At 45.2% G+C, this 22,832-nt stretch overlaps 1 pseudogene; it reads left to right on the plus strand.

Moving 5' to 3' along the window:
- The first annotated feature begins 17,058 nt into the window (after positions 1–17,058).
- LOC112235662 lies at positions 17,059–18,089 on the plus strand (annotated as a pseudogene).
- The last annotated feature ends 4,743 nt before the right edge of the window (positions 18,090–22,832 follow it).

The raw sequence follows: 22,832 nt of genomic DNA on the forward strand, positions 1-22,832 counted from the left end.
CCTTGTGGTCGGGGGGCCGAGCAATTGCCGTGCCAGGCAGTGATGCAACCATGCTCTCGATGTTGCAGCTGTAGAACCTTTTGAGGATCTCAGGACCCATTGCCAGCAGCGCACCACCCTGCATACCACTGCTGGCTTGCTTCTGAAGCTAAGCAGGGTTGGTTCTGGTCAGTCCCTGGATGAGAAACAAGATGCTACTGGAAGTGGTGTTGGAGGGCCAGTAAAGAGGCACTATTTCCTCTGGTCTAAAAAAAATATCCGATTGCCCTGTGCAGTCTTTCGTATGGGACGTTATATCGGTGTCCTGACTCTCTGAGGTCATTAAAGATCCCATGGCACTTATTGTAAGAGTAGGGGTGTTAACCCTGGTGTCCTGGCTAAATTCCCAATCTGGCCCTCAAACCATCAATTCACCTAATAATCCCCAGTTTACAATTGGCTCATTCATCCTCGCCCTTGTAACTATTCCCCAGGTTGTTGCTGTAAATGAGAATGTTTTCTCAGTCAACTTACCTGGTAAAATAACAGATAAAATTAAAATTAAAAAAATACATATATTTTTAGTTTGCTGAGGGGGAATAGGCTTTGTCGTGCCCTCTTCACGACTGTCTTGGTGTGTTTGGACCAATCTAGTTTGTTGTTGATGTGGACACCAAGGAATTTGAAGCTCTTAACCTGCTCCACTTCAGCCCCGTCGATGAGAATGGGGACGTGCTCGGTGCTCCTTTTCCTGTAGTCCACAATCATCTCCTTGGTCTTGGTTACGTTGAGGGATAGGTTGTTATTCTGGCACCACCCAGCCAGGTCTCTGGTCTCTGGTCTCTGGGTGTCTCCGTCCTAACAATGGGAGTTGTTGTCTCAAAGGCGGGAAGGTAGGCGATAATCGTAGGTTCACAATAAACACATAGAAACACATTGGACTTATTTTGGACATATTTTGTCGAGAGAGAAACCTCTTGTTTCGCCTCTTCCTCTCTGTTCACACACACACATCCTCCACAGACACCAAGCCCTTCCCCCTGCCACTCACAATAACAAAGATGAGAGATAATTTCTTGCTCTCTGACAACAAGCAGTTTCAACTCGTTATTTCCATTTACCTGTTATGGCTGCATCCCTTTGTTCCCAATTTCTGCCTGAAGACATACCCAAATCTAACTGCCTGTAGCTCAGCCCCAGAGGCAAGGATATGCATATTCTTGGTATCATTTGAATGGAAACATTCTGAAGTTTGTGGAAATGCTAATTGAATGTAGGAGAATATAACACAGTAGATCTGGTGGAAGAAAAGAGAAAGAAAGAGCATACGTTTTCTGTTTTTTATTGTTGTAGCATCATCTTTCACATGTACTAGAATAGCCACACAGTCAGGTAGAATGCTGGAGATAATTTTGATGGATAACAGAAGAGGGCAACTGTAGGTGTGCAGAGTTTCAGACTGATAACTTCAGGAATGGGTGAGCTACATGACATTTAGCATGAAGTCACCCAGGTGTCCCACACAAGTTGCCCAAATGTACCCAAGTGGCCGAATTGGTGAAATGACCTATAACTATATACAGCAGTGCAAATAACTATATACAACACATCAAAAAGCAATTCTAACACACACACACACAAAAAAAATGTTTAAAAAAATAGTAGAAAATAAATATAGAAAAAAAAACTGTACACCCCTTGGAAATCCTCGTCACAGTATTTTGCTGCCTGTGCCCTGTCCCATAGCAGTCTCTTTCTGATGTAAAGCAGAGGCAAACTGAACAAGTGGTGCATTTCATGAGACACAGAACACAACGACGCCTCCATGCTGTGCCCTTTTGGCCCTGAGGCACAGTCATGCCTGCAGTAATGAACTGTGGCATATGAACACCACTGGGGGCAGAGGTAGAGCGGGCAGCTTGGCACCGGGGGCTCCCAGTCAGAGTCGCTATCACTGTGAAAGAAAACATTAAAAAAATATTTGTATTGTATGAGCCTTTTATCATCACATAAAATAAACAGATATGTATTGTATAGAGCAGAGGGAACATTCCCTAAGGTGAAGTGCTGTTCTATTCAACTCCGGCCATTGTTGTGTGTATATATATATATATATATATATATATATATATATATATATATATATATATATATATTATATATATATATTTTTTTAAACATTTTTATTACATTTTTTTTAAAATATATATAATGTGTATATATTTTTATATTTCATAAAACGGCATTAGAACTCCTTACAGAAACAGCTCCTCAGTTCGTTTGAATCATAACACTCCAAGATTCCTCAAACAAAAAATCTCTCACTTTCACTTTTTCACTTTCACTTTGACTTTGCTTTACATGATTCATTAGCCATGATATCTTCAGTGAAATCGTTGAAACTACAACTTTCCGAAATACAGCTGTGCGTAAAAAGCCTTACAGCAACCCCTCTGATCGTCTAGGCGAAAATGGAGTTCCCTGCGCATGCGATTACAAACAAGGAATTGTGGTCCAACCCCAAACCATTACATACTGGTGTTTACCTCAGCTCATTGGCTATCTACCCAGCTAGATTTCAAGAAGATCAGTGGTCATTGGGCAGAAATATAGTCAATCAATGAAGCTTCGCTAAAATTATTGGTGCGTAAGGCAGTCATTTATGGTTGTCTTCAAATCAGCTCACTTCGGTCAATTCTCCCCGCAAAAAAAACAATGAGGTTTGACTGTGTTGCAAACATCCAGAGGAATGCACTGAAATCCACCATGACTAGATAAACGTTGGTTTACCGTGTGTAATCACGCCGAATGCTCCGTAAAAAAATTGATAGAGATGGAATTCACGTCCCAAACAGTTTACAAAATGTTTTGATTTAGGCTATAAAAATGGATTTTATCAAAGACAACGGCACTTCATTTGATCACTGGGACCCTCAGGAAGAGAAATAAGAGCAAGATATCAGAATGTAAGTCATCATTTTACCTTCAGATGTGAATGTGTAAAAACTGTCATGGCGGAAAATGTTTCCGTTCTTGATTGCTCTTCTCAAACAAAAGCATGGGATTTGTTCTCTGTAATAGCTATTTTAAATTGGAAAACGTAGTTTGATTTCCAAGATTCTAATCTTTTGAAGGGTGTAAGACACTTGCATTTTCAAGAATGTTTAATGTTACGAAGTTGTATTTTTAATGTCACTCTGAAATTTCCCCTGATGTTGGTCCCTGTACGGGGATCGCAGCCATAGTGCCACTCACAATAACAAAGATGAGAGATAATTTCTTGCTCTCTGACAACAAGCAGTTTCAACTCATTATTTCCATTTAAGGTTTGGTCGAACAGAATCGATCATATGGACACCGAAACACGTTGATACATTATTTTACTGTAATAGATGAGATGCTAACCTCTCTAACGATATCCTTTTATTTATCAACTCCTCAAATTGTGTGCAGAGCAGACACTACTGAAACAGGACTATCAGTGCACATTGATTCTAGAAAATGAATGCTCAGTTTGTCGTGTGTGGCATTGATGTAGTACGTACTGCTAGCAGCATTTTAGCCAAAGACGGTTACACTAGCGGTTTAGTCTGTATTTTATAATGATCAAATTTGGACTTATCAGAACAAAGGACAGATTTCCACCAGTCTATTGCCCATTTCTTGTGTTTCTTGGACCAAGCAAGTCTCTTCTTCTTATTGGTGTCCTTTAGTAGTGGTTTCTCTGCAGACATTCGACCATGAAGGCCTGCTTCACGCAGTCTTCACTGAACAGTTGATGTTGCGATGTGTCTGCATTTATTTGGCCTGCAATCTGGGGTGCAGTTAACTCCAATGAACTTTTCCTCTGCTGCAGAGGTAACTCTGGGTCCTCATGAGAGCCAGTTTCATCACAGTGCTTGATGGTTTTTGTGACTGCAGTTGAAAAAAATGTTAAAGTTATTGACATTTTCTGGATTGACTGACCTTCATGCCTTAATTAAGGTAATGATGGATTGTCATTTCTCTTTGCTTATTTGAGCTGTTCTTGCTCTAATATGGACTTGGTCGTTTACCAAATAGGGCTATCTTCTGTATACCACCCCTAACTTGTCACAACACAACTGATTGGCTCAAACGCATTAAGAAGGAAATATATTCCACAAATGAAATTTTAACAAGGCACACCTGTCAATTGAAATACATTTCAGGTGACTACCTTGTGAAGCTGGTTGAGAGAAAGCCAGGAGTGTGAAAAGCTGTCATTAAGGCAAAGTGTGGCTACTTTGAAGAATCTCAAATATTACACTTTTTTGGGTTACTACATGATTCCAAATGTGTTATTTCATAATGTTGATGTCTTCAATATTATTCTACAATGTAGAAAATTGTAATGGAATGAGTAGGTATGTCCAACACTTTTGACTTGCACTGTATGTAGACAATATTAAATCAATAACAGTGTGATGAGGATAATATTAGCCTATCACTTGTGATGTATATATTATCACTTGTGAATGATGCCCAACTAACAGCACATAATTTTTTTGCTACTTTTTCAAACCATAGTCGCACACCTCATGTAGCCTAGCCCATAGGCCATTATGTTTTGATAAGGTTTGTAAACAGAACTAAAGTGGCCAAATAACTTCTTAAAATAAAGCACATTCATCTGCTTTACAGTTTTTCTCAGTCGCTTTGGTGCATTTTTCACATCATCCGTAACATGTGCAAAATAATAAGTGCATTTCTCAGAACTATTTGTACAAACTGCAATATACAATGGATATGTTTCTAAAGCTAGTCGGTCACTAAAAATCCTTAGTACATCTCTTAAAAGTAAATATCCATGCCAACGATCATGTCAGTGTCATCAGAATGATAAGTCATTGAGTCATTGTTCACGAACAAGGTCGTCAAAATGTTTAGGCATGTTGTCAATGTAACTGTGTACTTTGACAGTATTACCTGATGTAAACTTAGGCTACAGTTTGGATGACAGTTACTGTATTGAAAATGCACAAGGCTGCACTTCTATGGCATCTATCAATTTCAACAGTACTATTTACATATTACTGTATGTGGGTTATTGATTGAAAGAGACTGGACACCCCAAGGGGCACAAAGGAAAATAAACTAAATTAGAAAGAAACACAGGAAACCACCCCTAAGGCACAACTTTGCCCGCAGCACCGTTGTGCTGTCTCTACACATCCAGACGTTCCTGGCTGTTGGCCCACATATTCTCATACACATCACACCGGATATTTTCCCTTTCAATGCAACGTGGAAAGAATCTTTTGGAATGCCTTATCCATCCTCTGCAGGCGTCTACTGTGATGTCCTCACATGCTGCATCCATTGCAGCCAGCAGGGTCATCTGTGTGTGTGGCTGACGATCGTACACCTTCCACCTCCATGCTGAAAATAACTACTCAATTGGGTTAAGGAATGGTGAATAAGGTGGGAGGAATTCTATGAGCATCCTCGGGTGGGTCACAAACCATTGCCTTATGATGTTTGATCGATGGGAAACTCACATTATCACAAATGACCACATACTTTGGCAAATCCTCTCTAAGCAGACCCCTCTCATCATCAGGGATGAGAGCCCTATAGAGAGTCTCTAAAAAGTTGAGTAGATGCTGGGTGTTGTATCGCCCTATCAGGTGGATATGGGTAAGGACACCATGCTCCGAAATAGCAGCACACATGGTGATATTTCCTCCCCGTTGGCCTGGCAAATCCACAGTAGCTCTGTGACCGATGATATTCCGACCGCCTTCTGCATTTGGTCAGGCTGAAGCCAGCCTCATCTACGTATACAAAGTTGTGAGAGGATTCACTTGATTCCAACTCCATTATACGCTATATCCCAGAACACACAGTTGAATTTGTTTTGGTGAGGAAGAGTGACATAAAATGTACATATATTGCATGTTCCTTCCACAGCAATGGACATGTGTGCAGTTTATGCTTACTGTACTATGTATCACTATAAAATGTTGCTGTAAAGTAGTTACATAGATATATGTTTTACCTGTACATACTGGTACCGTAGCTCCTTAACTCTGTCCTCATTCCTTTGGAATGGTACACGGTACAGCTGTTTCATACTCATCTGGTTTCTATGCAGCACCCTGTCGATGGTTGAGATGCTAACCGTATGGATGTTTTCAAAGACATCGTTGTCTTCTATAATGGTCCTTTGTATTTCCCTGAGTCTCATGGCATTGTTTGCTCGAACCATGGTGCAAATAGCCTCCTCCTGTTGAGGTGTGAAAAGGCGTCCTCTGCCACCGGTTTGAGGTAATCTTGCAGTCCTATGTGGGGAAAAATGCAGTGATGCAACGCACACTTTCACATAGACAAAAACTATGTGAACACACATTTTACTGTAAAACATACAGGTGGGTGCATGTAAGGTGCAGTATGTATCTGTATAAAGTATATTTCTGTATGCTGTGAAAAACAAGTGGACTACTGTAATATGAAGCACTGTAGGAAGTATACAGTATACTGCTTATATACAGTAACAGTGCACTGTATATTGGTGGACCTGTTCTATCTTCGAAACGTTTGAACTATTGAGGACACGGTTGATCTCCCAATATTCGGCTGCACCCTTCGACCCACCTCAGCCATTGTAAGGCCATGATTGACAACATGGTCTACAATACTGGCCCTTATGTCATCAGATATGCCCCTATGGCCTCTTCTGCCTCTTCCTCTGTTTTGCTTTCCACCACGCATCCTTGCTCCTATTCTTCCTCCTCTTGGCTGTTGACCCTGTTTGTTTCCTGATCCATCCATTATTGGAAAATTGCAACTCTGTGTTGTGGTCTGTCTATATATGCTTGCCAATTGATTCTTCATGAGATGCACCTTTGAGCAATTTAGACAACTGGTTGATTGTTGGTTGAACTAACACTTTACATTCCTTCATGAGTGAGGGTCAATTTCACCTGCACGATTCATCAATTCACGTTTTTGTACAAAAGGTCTAATAGAAATGTGTAAAACTATGCTTGACAGTTTATGACAAATAGTTCAACAATTTTGCATGTAATGGCTTATGCAAGGAACTAATGCCTAGATGTTTTGAGGGGTAAGACTATTCAACAGAGAACCATCTACTATATTTTGATCAACATGACATGAGCAATTGATAATGTGGAAAAAAGCTGACACTTGTACATTATCAATTGCAAATTGTTCAAAGGAATAAGAAATTGCTTTAATGATGTGCACAAGTGACAAGATGATTTGGAATTTGTACAAGTAGTATCAAGAATTGCACTTTTGATCTAAGAAATGCACCAAAGCGACTGAGAAACTGTAAAACGGGTGTAGAGCCTAACTGGCATTCATACTGTACATAGCGTTTGACTTTCAAGGTTGTGAAATATAATTAGCATTTTATAAAAGTAATACATGCATAATCACATTTGTGGTCACTTGTAAGAATGATGTTTTCCCCAATGGAACATTCATGATTATAGCCTACTGCCATGTGGGCATTGCTGCGTTTATAATGTGAAGAAATACCTTAATAGTTTATCAACATGTTAAGCTAAAAGTTCTCATCTGTTGGGTCAGGCTCATTGCTTATAACAATTTGTTTTATGCTAGTGGTTGTATTACTTTGGGATCTATTGCATCCCACAACTGGCCCAGACTATGTTGGGAATATATATATTTTCGCACAGAATAGAATAGGTCAACGTTTGTACTATGGGGGATAATAGATTGACATAGGCTAATGCTTTTACTGTTCGTTAGGCCTTCTCATCTTGTTGGCTCTCGAAAAGTAAATGTGGACAGTTGTTCCAATATCTTCATTTTGCGCCTCGGAATTGAAGAAGGACTCGCACAGTTGCATCCTCGATTTGTCTGTGTTCTCTTGTAGCCTGTGAGAAAAACCTGATCACCTGATGGAGAGCCATGTGAGTGAGAGGTGCTTCGGCACGCAGCTGGGAGAAGGGAATTATATTGATTATATTCATTCTAGGGGTGCAACGACCACTGGCAACAAAAGGCCTGGATGTTTTTATGGGGCAATACAGCCAAACAAAGGGTATGCAGCCTGGAAAATTGAGGCGTTATCAGGTGCTTGTCAAATTGTGAGTGAGAGACTGATGAAGTGTGTACAGTTTGGATAAAAATTAAGCAGAGGTCATGCTTTTCAATGTAACTTTTTTCAAAACATCATTAGCCTTACAATGTATTAAAGTGAAAACATACAGACCATAAATAACTCAAAATTAAGCGTATAGAAGTACTTGTTTCCTTGTTAACAGCTCAACACAGAATAGCCGCATGTGTTCACTCCCTCAAATCATTTGGAGAAAATATCCTTTCTATTTCATTCAGCTTTGTTCAATTGTATTCTTCATACTATAAAATAATATAAAATAATGCCACGGAATTCTAAGCCAAACTTGTCTGCTAAATACACTAGTGTAGTCCAAAGCCATATGGCCAGATCAGGGCCTAACACAAGGAGAACTCAGAGTATGATATGTTGTTCTTCTTAAATAGATTACATTTTCTTCATACCATGTTTCTTTAGACCTGTTTATAATACAAAATTAATTTATTGCGATGGTGTAGGCTATATTACATGGATTTGTCTGACTTTTTAAAATGTAGATGTTCCAAAGGTCTGCATCAGGGGCTTGTAGGTTATGTGTGGAAGCCCAGAGATGCTAAATGTGTTCATACACTGCTCAAAAAAAGAAAGGGAACACTAAAATAACACATCCTAGATCTGAATGAATGAAATATTCTTATTAAATACTTTTTTCTTTACATAGTTGAATGTGCTGACAACAAAATCACACACAAATGATCAATGGAAATCAAATTTATCAACCCATGGAGGTCTGGATTTGGAATGACACTCACAATTAAAGTGGAAAACCACACTACGGGCTGATCCAACTTTGATGTAATGTCCTTAAAACAAGTCAAAATGAGGCTCAGTAGTGTGTGTGGCCTCCACGTGCCTGTATGACCTCCCTACAATACCTGGGCATGCTCCTGATGAGGTGGCGGATGGACTCCTGAGGGATCTCCTCCCAGACCTGGACTAAAGCATCCGCCAACTCCTGGACATTCTTTCTTGCAACGTGGCGTTGGTGGATGGAGCGAGACATGATGTCCCAGATGTGCTCAATTGGAATCAGGTCTGGGGAAAGGGCGGGCCAGTCCATAGCATTAATGCGTTCCTCTTGCAGGAACTGCTGACACACTCCAGCCACATGAGTTCTAGCATTGTCTTGCATTAGGTGGAACCCAGGGCCAACCGAACCAGCATATGGTCTCACAAGGGGTCTGAGGATCTCATCTCGATACCTAATGGCAGTCAGGCTACCTCTGGCGAGCGCATGGAGGGCTGTGCGGCCCCCCAAACAAATGCCACCCCACACCATGACTGACCCACCGCCAAACCGGTCATGCTGGAGGATGTTGCAGGCAGCAGAACATTCTCCACAGCGTCTCCAGACTCTGTCACGTCTGTCACGTGTTCACTGTGAACCTGCTTTCATCTATGAAGAGCACAGGGCGCAAGTGGCGAATTTGCCAATCTTGGTGTTCTCTGGCAAATGCCAAACGTCCTGCACGGTGTTGGGCTGTAAGCACAACCCCCACCTGTGGACGTCGGGCCCTCATACCACCCTCATGGAGTCTGTTTCTGACCGTTTGAGCAGACACATGCACATTTGTGGCCTGCTGGAGGTCATTTTGCAGGGCTCTGGCAGTGCTCCTCCTGCTCCTCCTTGCACAAAGGCGGAGGTAGCGGTCCTGCTGCTGGGTTGTTGCCCTCCTACAGCCTCTTCCAGGTCTCCTGATGTACTGGCCTGTCTCCTGGTAGCACCTCCATGCTCTGGACACTACGCTGATAGACACAGCAAACCTTTTTGCCACAGCTCGCATTGATGTGCCATCCTGGATGAGCTGCACTACCTGAGCCACTTGTGTGGGTTGTAGACTCCGTCTCATGCTACCACTAGAGTGAAAGCATTCAAAAGTGACCAAAACATCAGCCAGGAAGCATAGGAATTGAGAAGTGGTCTGTGGTTACCACCTGCAGAACCACTCCTTTATTGGGGGTTTCTTGCTAATTGCCTATAATTTCCCCCTGTTGTCTATTCCATTTCCACAACAGCATGTGAAATGTATTGTCAATCAGTGTTGCTTCCTATGTGGACAGTTTGATTTCACAGAAGTGTGATTGACTTGGAGTTACATTGTGTTGTTTAAGTGTTCCCTTTATTTTTTTGAGCAGTGTATTAATTAATGGTCAAATAACTGTCTGTCTGTCTGTCTGTCTGTCTGTCTGTCTGTCTGTCTGTCTGTCTGTCTGTCTGTCTGTATGTCTGTCTGTCTGTCTGTCTGTCTGTCTGTCTGTCTGTCTGTCTGTCTGTCTGTCTGTCTGTCTGTCTGTCTGTCTGTCTGTCTGTCTGTCTGTCTGTCTGTCTGTCTAGTGCCCTCTGAGGCACATAGCACAGTGTGTTTGTTTAGGTGTGAAAGTATATGCCTCAGTGTCTGAGTTTTGGAGAAAACTAGCGCACACACACACTCTCCCTCCCCCTCCCAGCCGCAGGTCATGGCTCCCAGCATGCATTAGGCCATCCATCAGCCTCACAGTGGATCTAGCCCTCAGCGCACATGGAGTGAGAAAAATTGACAGAACAAAATAATGGAGAGAATGTAGAGACGGGCTTAATTCACAGTAATTAAGTACCTACAAATGAAAATGAGTGAATAGAAGAAAGAAATTGGCTGCAGCTGATTTAACGCTCCAACCTGGTGATGCATATCCCACAGGGCTGTGGAGGGGTTTGGCTCCCACCTGGTGATACATATCCCACAGGGCTGTGGAGGGGTTTGGCTCCCACCTGGTGATACATATCCCACAGGGCTGTGGAGGGGTTTAGCTCCCACCTGGTGATGCATATCCCACAGGGCTGTGGAGGGGTTTGGCTCCCACCTGGTGATGCATATCCCACAGGGCTGTGGAGGGGTTTGGCTCCCACCTGGTGATACATATCCCACAGGGCTGTGGAGGGGTTTGGCTCCCACCTGGTGATACATATCCCACAGGGCTGTGGAGGGGTTTGGCTCCCACCTGGTGATGCATATCCCACAGGGCTGTGGAGGGGTTTGGCTCCCACCTGGTGATGCATATCCCACAGGGCTGTGGAGGGGTTTGGCTCCCACCTGGTGATGCATATCCCACAGGGCTGTGGAGGGGTTTGGCGCCCACCTGGTGATGCATATCCCACAGGGCTGTGGAGGGGTTTGGCGCCCACCTGGTGATGCATATCAAACAGGGCTGTGGAGGGGTTTGGCTCCCACCTGGTGATGCATATCAAACAGGGCTGTGGAGGGGTTTGGCTCCCACCTGGTGATGCATATCCCACAGGGCTGTGGAGGGGTTTGGCTCCCACCTGGTGATGCATATCTCACAGGACTGTGGAGGGGTTTGGCTCCCACCTGGTGATGCATATCTCACAGGACTGTGGAGGGGTTTGGCTCCCACCTGGTGATGCATATCTCACAGGACCGTGGAGGGGTTTGGCTCCCACCTTGTAATGCATATCTCACAGGACCGTGGAGGGGTTTGGCTCCCACCTGGTGATGCATATCTCACAGGACTGTAGAGGGGTTTGGCTCCCACCTGGTGATGCATATCTCACAGGACCGTGGAGGGGTTTGTCTCAGAACAGAATTATTAACATAATTATAAACATGGCTATTGTGAAAACCGTCACTGGCAGGCCTCATTTATTTGTCTGGGTCCTGATGAGGGATAATACCACCACGGTATAGGGGTACCTGGCAGGCCTCATTCTTTGTCTGGTCCTGATGAGGGATAATACCACCACTGTAGAGGGGTACTTGGCAGGCCTCATTCTTTGTCTGGGTCCTGATGAGGGATAATACCACCACGGTAGAGGGGTACCTGGCAGGCCTCATTCTTTGTCTGGGTCCTGATGAGGGATAATACCACCACGGTAGAGGGGTACCTAGCAGGCCACATTCTTTGTCTGGGTCCTGATGAGGGATAATACCACCACGGTAGGGGGGTCCCTGGCAGGCCTCATTCTTTGTCTGGGTCCTGATGAGGGACTTGTTTTGGACAATGGTTCTCCAATGGACGATAGTGTCCATGTCCTTGCTTCATGTTTGCTTAACTACCTTTCTCCCCTCCCCTGTTCAGCCCAGATGATGTACACACTAATGGGTGTCGCTAGCTGTTAATGAATGACTGAGACTGGGGCTGGAGCTACAAATAGGCTGCTTGCTCCCTGAGGGCTATCTCATATCATGATTTAACACCAGACATATTGGACAATCACACTCCTCATTCCTCCCCTCCCTCATTCTCTCCTACCTTATTCCCCCTTTCACTAAGGCTTGATAGTGTCACCGTGGATACCCACTATACTCTGTCATGCCTCTATGTGACTGACTTGGTACTGCTCTGCTCTGAGGCATGGTACTGCTCTGCTCTGTGTTGCTCATGTAATTTTGGATGATGGTAGTTGGCCAGCCAAATGACCACAGTCTCCGTAATATTTAGAGACACATTTTCTTCTCACCTCTGCTCCTGACTGCATGTGCTACCATAAAAATAGAAAGACTAGTCAATTGACTGGTAAACTCATGGGTACACTCGCAATGGCTGCCTGGTATTGTGATGTAATAATTTCCATGGTAATGTAGCATGTTCAGGTTTCCTAGGTTTCTTCCTAGGTTCTGGCCTTTCTAGGGAGTTTTTCCTAGCCACCGTGCTTCTACACCTGCATTGCTTGCTGTTTGGGGTTTTAGGCTGGGTTTCTGTACAGCACTTTGTGACATCAGCTGATGCTAGAATGGCTTTATAAATATATTTGATTGGTTGAAATTTGATTGATGTTCATTCAAACGAAGCTAACTGAAGTGGCTCATGCAATGGAATGTATTTTTTATAAAGTCAGTTGAGTTGAATAAACAAATCACACCACATATTGATGGGTACACTTTCTGCTTTGCTCTCTCATCCTCAGAGGCTAAGAGAGTATTGGGGGAACTCGAGCGTAGTATTAGTGAGATTGAGGTAGAGATGGTGGGGCAAGGCAATGTAGGCCTTCAGGGTAATTTAGCTGAATTACGTAGGGACCTGTAGGGACCAGTTTTTTCCAGGTTAAAGCAAAGGGAGCACTTGTAAGAGCTAGGTGCTCCATTCTCAAGGAGATGGATGCTCCCAGTTCCTTCTTCTTTGGTTTGGAACGACAGAGTGGTGAAGCCAAGGGTTTGCATTGTCTACGGCTGTCTGATGGGCGCGTGACCTCTGTGGTGGGGAGATGCGGGAGTGGACTGGAGTTTTTTAATGAGTTGTATAGGGCAGAACTGTGTGATCCTATGTGTGCTCAGGTTTTGTTTGTATAACTCCCTAAGCTCTCTCTGGCACAGAGGGATGAAATGGACATTCCCCTGTTGTCCCATGAACTGGCAGAGGCCGTAACCTAAATGACCCCCGGCCGTGCACTGGGGGTTGATGGACTCCAAGTGGAGTTTTATAAACAATTCTGGGGAATAATTGGACTGGACTGTGTCAGGAAGAACTGGGAAGGGCTGTCACAGGCAATGGTGTTAAGACTGGCCAAGTGGAGGTGGCTTCCGTCCCAAGTGTCATATAGAGGGAGGGTGCTGATAATCAACCACCTGGTTGCATCTTCCCTGTGGCATAAACTGGCTGTCCTCAATCCCCGTAGGTCTGCTCGCAGCTGGTAGATTTTTTCTGGTCGGGCCATCACTGTCTGAGGTCAGAAGTGTTGTATATGTCCGTAAACTTAGGAGGTCAGGGCCAGGTGGAACTGGAGAGCTGGGTGGCTTCATTCCAATTAAAGGTGGCGCAGAGACTGCTGTACAATATTGATGTCGGCCGGAGGGAACCAGCATGCGCGCTGCTGAGGAGAGCTGGCGGATTATGATTGGACTGGCAGCTATTCCTCATGAGGCTGGAGAGGCTGAGTACAGCAGGTCTCTCTGATTTTTACTCTGCACTGCTGAGGGCCTGGCAGCTGCTAAGGCCCACAAGAGTAGGGGGTGTGGAGCCTGGACGGTGAGTGTGGGAGAAGCCTATCTTTTGAGATCGGTTCAGTTGACCACCCTGCAGAGGTGACTGTTGGCAGCGGCTGGGAGAGGCGGTGGAAAACCCCAGAAGTCCTGGCACAACAAACAGGACTAACATCTCTTAGGTTGCTGGAGAGATTCCTGCAAGAGGTCCAGGAGGAACTGTCTGAGCTTGTAAGTGGGGTGTTTGAGCTGCCAAAAGGGGAGGGGCCACCAATGATTCTACCACTTCAGGTGATGGAAGAGGCTGGGGACTGGCAAGGGGGTCTGGAGGATTTGTTAGATTTTAACACTCTGAGCCTGGGGGAGTTTGGGGGGCTGGGAGATAAACCTAAATCAACAACCTCTGCATTAAGGTAAGGAACATCAGGAGCCTAACAGTAGTGAAAGCACATCAGTGGCAGGGGGGATGTGGGGCGAGGAGTATGGTGGGTTTTAGATGGAGCCCTGGCCACTAACCGCTGGTTGGCACGGGTTGAACCGGGAGTCCGAGAGGGGTGCCCTTTCTGTGTCATGAGTGAAACTGTGATTCATGTGTTTTCTGTGTGCGCCAGGTGAATGCCATTAATGTCTCTTTGGATGTCTGTGTGAGAGGTTTGGAGTGGAGTTTACTGTCAGGATGTTTATAATAGGTTACAGGTATTCAAATAAAGGAAGGCCAAATGTGTGTTGTCGAATTTTCTGTTGCTCAGGAAAATATGTCTATTTGGCTAACAAGGAGGAACAGGGTCAAAGGTGACAGACCCTTGACCCTTTACTGTATTGTTGCATGGGATGTCTCTGCACGCCTTAGGGTGGAATTTGAGTTCTATAAAATTATAAAAAGTGTGGAGATGTTTCAGGAGATATGGTGTGTTGGGGGGGGCTGTCTATACAGTTGGGGAAGATGTGTTGGATATACAGTTGTTTTTTGTGATGTGTGGTGTTGTTTTGTATTGTGTGGTAGAGTGGTAGATTGCAAGGAGAGTATGCAGTACTGCAGTACAGGGGATATTAGTTTTGGGTGGTGGTGAGGTTTTAATGAAATTTGAATTTATCATTAAAGAAAGACACAAAGTTACGTCTCTCTCTCTCATCATCTCTCTCTCTCTCTCTCGCTCTTTCCCTCTCGGTCTATCTTTCTTTATCTCTCTCTCATTCTCTTTCTCTGCATGCTGGGAGTGTGGTGGATGCTGTGAATTGTATGAGCGAGTGATGTCTGGAGTTAGATTGTCTTTGTTTTCCTTCTTGTTTACTTTTCTTGGTGGTTTTCCTTTTTCTTTGCATGATTAAGGTTATCATTATTTGAATTTTTGTGTTAGAATTAAGTATATTGTATTTCTTGTCAGAATTGCCATTGTTTGGCGGGGCTGGCGACCCATATGGGGACGCCGACCCTGTCACTTCGGCGTGATACTGAAGCTACTGTCACTGTGGAGGAGTTTTTGGTCACCGTAGGAGAGAAGGTAGTCTATGAAAATGTTGCTTATGCATCGCGGATGAATAAAGCGGTGGTAGTTTTTCTTGAAGAAGATCATCTTGTTGATCGGATGGTTGAGCATGGCGTACTTCTTAAAGGTATGCTTTTCAAGTAACACAGCGTTTTTCTCTGTCCACAAGGGTAACGATTTCATATGTATGTTTTTGGACTCACCAGAGCAGACTTTGGAGTTATTGTTTAAAGTCAAGTATGACAACAGTCTGCATATGGCTTATGCTAGTACGGGCAGTCAATAGTGTTTTGAGTGTGGGGATGTTGGCCATCAGCGACATGCTTGCCCGAAAAAAGAGAAGGCGGAGGGAGGGATGCAGGTGGTCCTCGTAACGCCTGGGCCCACTGATGTAGGGAGGGGTGGGCCGACAGTGGTAGAGCAGCCACAAGCACCTGTTGCTGAGGAACAAGTTGTCTGTGTTGAGGGTACTGAGTTGCAGCTTGTACCAGAGGGGAACATAGCGTCTGTTAAGCAGCATAAAAATATTGTTGTAGGTGGTAAGGACGGATTTGGGGAGCCATTTCCCCAGACTGGTGAGGAGAGGCCCAGTACAAGTGATGGGGTACAGGAGGGGGTTCATGTGGAGCTAGTCTCCCAGGTAGTGGAGGAGATACCCACTATGAGTAATGGGGTACAGGAGGGGGTTCCGGTGGAGCTAGTCTCCCAGGTAGTGGAGGAGATACCCACTATGGTTAATGGGGTACATGAGGGGGTTCAGGTGGAGCTAGTCTCCCAGGTAGTGGAGGAGATATCCACTATGGTTAATGGGGTACATGAGGGGGTTCCGGTGGAGCTAGTCTCCTAGGTAGTGGTGGAGATACCCGGTACAAGTGGGGAGTGTTGAGAGGGATGTGGCAGAGGGGAGTCAGGGGTCTGTGGCCTCAGTTGAGAAGGATCAGGAGAAGGATATGGACATCTCTTTTGATATGATAACAGCTGGTGATGACTCAATTCACATTTTAGAGGAGGTAAATAGGTTCCTGGATCAGACTTTTGGGAAATCTGTCAAATTGGCTTATGTATTTGATCTTGATAAGTTTGTGAGGTCAGCTGTGATATTACAGAAGACAGTGGGGTTAGACCAGTTGAGTGAGAAGAAGCGTTTTCGCTTGATGAAATGTGTTACTGCTGTTATGGCAGCAAAAGGAAGTGGGAAACGTGGTAAGATTAAGAGAAAATTCTAACAATGGTAATGATCATGACACACAGGGTGTTTTTTCTCTCTGTCTGGTTTCTCTGCAGTTTCTTCTGTTTTTCCTTTCTATATGACAATCAATTGAAAGTATCCTTCATCAACGTAGACAAGCTAAGCGTGATACATAATCATAGTACAAACTCACCTTGGATCATAGTGGCTTTGATTCGAGCCTTGCATTTCATTTTTAAAGTGGGTGACAGAAGCAAAACGGCCGCCTTTAACAGAGATGTGCTCAGCATGACGATTTTGCATTAAGAGTTTGAAGAAGGATGTAAGGCAACCTGTAAGGGCCCTTATGATGAAAAATGGAGCAAGACAATGGTCGGCTTTGGGCCCGAGGTTGATGACTTTGTGTCTGAACTGTTCTACGGTTATGGAGTGGGAGAATTTCGCCTAGGCAATGACTTCCTCTGTTTGACTCTGCAGTTAAGCCAGGCTGTCAACAATGCTAAATGGCTTGGTTGGCTCCTCACTGAGGTTGGAAAGGGCCTCTATGTCACATTTTTCCGCCTCTTCGTCTGAAGAAGAGAGGCGAGAAGGATCGGAGGACCAATATGTGGCGTGGTAAGTGTCCGTGGTTTTAATAGGAAAACTCAAACATGAACACAACTACAAAACAAGAAACGTGAAAAACGAAACAGCTCTATCTGGTGCAGTAAACACAAAGACAGGAAACAATAACCCACAAAATACCCAAAGAATATGGCTGCCTAAATATGGTTCCCAATCAGAGACAACAATAAACACCTTCCTCTGATTGAGAACCACTCTAGGCAACCATAGACTTACCTAGACAACTAAACTGAACACAACCCCATTAATCTAATTAAACCCCTAGACAAGACAAAAACACAATAAATCACCCATGGCACACCCTGGCCTAACCAAAATAATAAAGAAAACACAGATAACTAAGGCCAGGCCGTAACACTCTATCTGGTTGAGGCCCCAGGAGGTTATCACTTCTACCTGGTGATCAGCCTCCCAATGATCCTGTGCAGAATGTGAGTCTGGCAGGGTCCGACCTGCAGGAATCAATACACTGCTGCTCCTCGCTTCTGGGGATGAAGGTGACAGAGAATAGTGAGGAGAAGAAGACTGTGCTGATGGGAATCACAGACACTCATTGTAAACTAGAGCTTCACAACATTGTTGGGACAGTCGATCATGTGACAGCCTTCGGGCGGATAGCATTCTCCTGTCCACGTGAGCAGTTTGCAGATCCTGAAGCCTTGATGACAAAGGGGAACCATCAAATCTTTACTATCTTGTTTAGCCTGGACACCCCTGAGAAGGCTTGTTTAGCCTGGACACCCCTGGGAAGGATTGTTTAGCCTGGACACCCCTGGGAAGGATTGTTTAGCCTGGACACCCCTGGGAAGGATTGTTTAGCCTGGACACCCCTGGGAAGGATTGTTTAGCCTGGACACCCCTGGGAAGGCTTGTTTAGCCTGGACACCCCTGGGAAGGCTTGTTTAGCCTGGAAACCCCTGGGAAGGCTTGTTTAGCCTGGAAACCCCTGGGAAGGCTTGTTTAGCCTGGACACCCCTGGGAAGGCTGGTTTAGCCTGGAAACCCCTGGGAAGGCTGGTTTAGCCTGCAAACCCCTGGGAAGGCTTGTTTAGCCTGGAAACCCCTGGGAAGGCTTGTTTAGCCTGCAAAACCCTGGGAAGGCTTGTTTAGCCTGGACACCCCTGGGAAGGATTGTTTAACCTGGAAACCCCTGGGAAGGCTTGTTTAGCCTGGACACCCCTGGGAAGGCTTGTTTAGCCTGGACACCCCTGGGAAGGCTTGTTTAGCCTGGACACCCCTGGGAAGGCTTGTTTAGCCTGGAAACCCCTGGGAAGGCTTGTTTAGCCTGGACACCCCTGGGAAGGCTTGTTTAGCCTGGAAACCCCTGGGAAGGCTTGTTTAGCCTGGACACCCCTGGGAAGGCTTGTTTAGCCTGGACACCCCTGGGCAGGCTTGTTTAGCCTGGAAACCCCTGGGAAGGCTTGTTTAGCCTGGACACCCCTGGCAAGGCTTGTTTAGCCTGCAAAACCCTGGGAAGGCTTGTTTAGCATGGAAACCCCTGGGAAGGCTTGTTTAGCCTGCAAAACCCTGGGAAGGCTTGTTTAGCCAGTAGAAGTGGTCATTTGGGCTGATTCAGATGCCCATGAGATCTGCTTTGTTGTTTGAGTGTTTATTGTGTTGTGGGTTCCCAGATCCAATAAAGCTTCTTTAAAACTCAAACTCTTCATCGCTCTCTCTCTCGTTCCCTCTCAGTCTATCTTTATCTCTCAAACTCTCTATTTTGCTCTAACTTTCTATATTATCTCTCAAACTATCTCTCTATCTTTCATTTTTCCTCAAACTTTTACTCTCTCCTCTCTCTTCCTCTGTGGTCTTATCACTGTGTGTGCCGCGGCTCAGAAAGACTACGTTTTTATTTCTCATAGTGTCACACAGTTAACTGAGCTCTACTTATCTCTCTGTGTCTGTAGGTCTTTCTCTCATTCTCCTCCTCCTTCTCTTTTTCTCTCCCTCCACGACTGGGTATAGAGGGATAACAAGAGGACATGCTCTGTTACTTCAAGGGGTCTTAAAATTCAAAGTCATATAGCAAAATTATCCTTAATATGACCCTCTTAAAACAATTCTCTATAGCTAAGTAGACCCTCCCCCCAGTTTAGACAGGGCTTTGACTGTTTAGTGCCAAAAATAAGGTGGTTAGATACATGTAAAGAATTGGGACTATCTGTTGTTCCATGTAGTGAATATCTTATTCAATGTGTTTGTGTGGGCTAATAGCAGTAACGCCATCATCAAATCATTTTGGTAGATTTTTTTAATGTATTTTGTATTATTTATTTTATACTTCAATAGGTCTTACAATTCAAAATCAAATAGCTAAATCATCCTTGGTAAAACGATTCCATATAGCTTAGTAGAACCCTCCCTCCCCCGTCTTAGACAGGGCTTAGACTCTTATGGGTTTAATAGTTGCGTGTGTACAGTCATGCTGCAGGTGGTTGCCTTGTGGCTTTTATCCAGGTGTGAGAGGGGAGAGCCAGACTGTGTGAATCCCAGCCAGAAAGAGGGAGCGAAGGGGTGAGGGGGAACGTTCCAGGACAGCCATGCACGCAAGATGCGGTTCACTTTTTGCAGCCAAAAGGGTAGATGATTTTTTTTGTCAGTCACTGTATGAACAGTAAGTTCTGCTTTGGGGCATTTGTGGACTGAATCATTGGATAAAATAAAGCTCAACCAACCACGGTCTTCTTCTAAGAGAATACGTCTCGAGGCTAAAAGCAACGCGGACCAAAATAAACACTAGAATAGTGATATCATATCCCATTCTCCCCCAGGTCTCACAGAGTAGGTACACTACTGTAGGTAAACAAGGCGTAACTCCCCTGTGTGTGTGTGTGTGTGTGTGTGTGTGTGTGTGTGTGTGTGTGTGTGTGTGTGTGTGTGTGTGTGTGTGTGTGTGTGTGTGTGTGTGTGTGTGTGTGTGTGTGTGTGTGTGTGTGTGTGTGTTTGAGTGTGTTCTCCTTTCTCGGGCCTTGCATATTTCAGAGGTAGTACCCGGTGCTACTCTCAACAAACAAGCCTTCCTCATCCCCAGTAGGGACTGCACATCTGATGCCGCCTAGGTAAGCCAGCCAACCTGCATCAGCCAGCAGAAGTTCCTGCTAGCACTGCAGCATAAATATTCAGGGAAACATATCCAACATTCTAATGACTCCTTTTGTATCACACACACACACCTCTGCCGTCTATGTTTCCTCTACAGATCTTTTCCCTCCCTTTCTTCCCTCCTAGTTTCGCTCTCAATCCCTTTGTCTTCTTGCACGTGCATGATTTATAGCTACCCATTAAAGACACACACCGATGGGCAAAAGAGACCTTGCTTGTTAGGCGTGAAATAACAACCACAAATTAAATCACAAGAATATTAATACACTCTTCTGGACAGTGCTGAGGTACATGTGTTGATTCTCGACTGAGTGACCAAAACCTGGTCTTCCTATTTTTTGTTTCTTTGATTTCCAACTCAAGTACCTCCTGGCCTCGTGGGCTGGCATCTCATAAAACAGGATTTTGGGGAAAGGAGTCAAATGACTCATCAACAAAAAAATCTGACTTCTGTTGCTTCCTTGATGTGGTGGAAAGACCCTGGATCATTGTTACTCTAACTTCCGTGACGCATATAAGGCCCTGCCCCGCCCCTTTCGGAAAAGCTGACCACGACTCCATTTTGTTGATCCCTGCCTACAGACAGAAACTAAAACAAGAAGCTCCCACGCTGAGGTCTGTCCAACGCTGGTCCGACCAAGCTGACTCCACACTCCAAGACTGCTTCCATCACGTGGACTGGGAGATGTTTCGTATTGCGTCAGACAACAACATTGACGAATACGCTGATACGGTGTGCGAGTTCATTAGAACGTGCGTTGAAGATTCCCGTTCCCATAGCAACGATTAAAACATTCCCTAACCAGAAACCGTGGATTGATGGCAGCATTCGTGTGAAACTGAAGGCACGAACCACTGCTTTTAATCAGGGCAAGGTGTCTGGTAACATGACTGAATACAAACAGTGCAGCTATTCCCTCCGCAAGGCTATCAAACAAGCTAAGCGCCAGTACAGAGACAAAGTAGAATCTCAATTCAACGGCTCAGACACAAGAGGTATGTGGCAGGGTCTACAGTCAATCACGGACTACAGGAAGAAACCCAGCCCAGTCTCGGACCAGGATGTCTTGCTCCCAGGCAGACTAAATAACTTTTTGCCCGCTTTGAGGACAATACAGTGCCACTGACACGGCCTGCAACGGAATCATGCGGTCTCTCCTTCACTGCAGCCGAAGTGAGTAAGACATTTAAACGTGTTAACCCTCGCAAGGCTGCAGGCCCAGACGGCATCCCCAGCCGCGCCCTCAGAGCATGCGCAGACCAGCTGGCCGGTGTGTTTACGGACATATTCAACCAATCCCTATACCAGTCTGCTGTTCCCACATGCTTCAAGAGGGCCACCATTGTTCCTGTTCCCAAGAAAGCTAAGGTAACTGAGCTAAACGACTACCGCCCCGTAGCACTCACATCCGTCATCATGAAGTGCTTTGAGAGACTAGTCAAGGACCATATCACCTCCACCCTACCTGACACCCTTGACCCACTCCAATTTGCTTACCGCCCAAATAGGTCCACAGACGATGCAATCTCAACCACACTGCACACTGCCCTAACCCATCTGGACAAGAGGAATACCTATGTGAGAATGCTGTTCATCGACTACAGCTCGGCATTCAACACCATAGTACCCTCCAAGCTCGTCATCAAGCTCGAGACCCTGGGTCTACCCCGCCCTGTGCAACTGGGTACTGGACTTCCTGACGGGCCGCCCCCAGGTGGTGAGGGTAGGCAACAACATCTCCTCCCCGCTGATCCTCAACACTGGGGCCCCACAAGGGTGCGTTCTGAGCCCCCTCCTGTACTCCCTGTTCACCCACGACTGCGTGGCCATGCACGCCTCCAACTCAATCATCAAGTTTGCGGACGACACAACAGTGGTAGGCTTGATTACCAACAACGACGAGACGGCCTACAGGGAGGAGGTGAGGGCCCTCGGAGTGTGGTGTCAGGAAAATAACCTCACACTCAACGTCAACAAAACTAAGGAGATGATTGTGGACTTCAGGAAACAGCAGAGGGAACACCCCCATCCACATCGATGGAACAGTAGTGGAGAGGGTAGCAAGTTTTAAGTTCCTCGGCATACACATCACGGACAAACTGAATTGGTCCACTCACACAGACAGCATCGTGAGGAAGGCGCAGCAGCGCCTCTTCAACCTCAGGAGGCTGAAGAAATTCGGCTTGTCACCAAAAGCACTCACAAACTTCTACAGATGCACAATCGAGAGCATCCTGGCGGGCTGTATCACCGCCTGGTATGGCAACCGCACCGCCCTCAACCGTAAGGCTCTCCAGAGGGTAGTGAGGTCTGCACAACGCATCACCGGGGCAAACTACCTGCCCTCCAGGACACCTACACCACCCGATGCTACAGGAAGGCCATAAAGATCATCAAGG

The sequence above is a fragment of the Oncorhynchus tshawytscha genome, linkage group LG01 (genome assembly GCF_018296145.1).
Source record: "Oncorhynchus tshawytscha isolate Ot180627B linkage group LG01, Otsh_v2.0, whole genome shotgun sequence".
Lineage (NCBI taxonomy): Eukaryota > Metazoa > Chordata > Actinopteri > Salmoniformes > Salmonidae > Oncorhynchus > Oncorhynchus tshawytscha.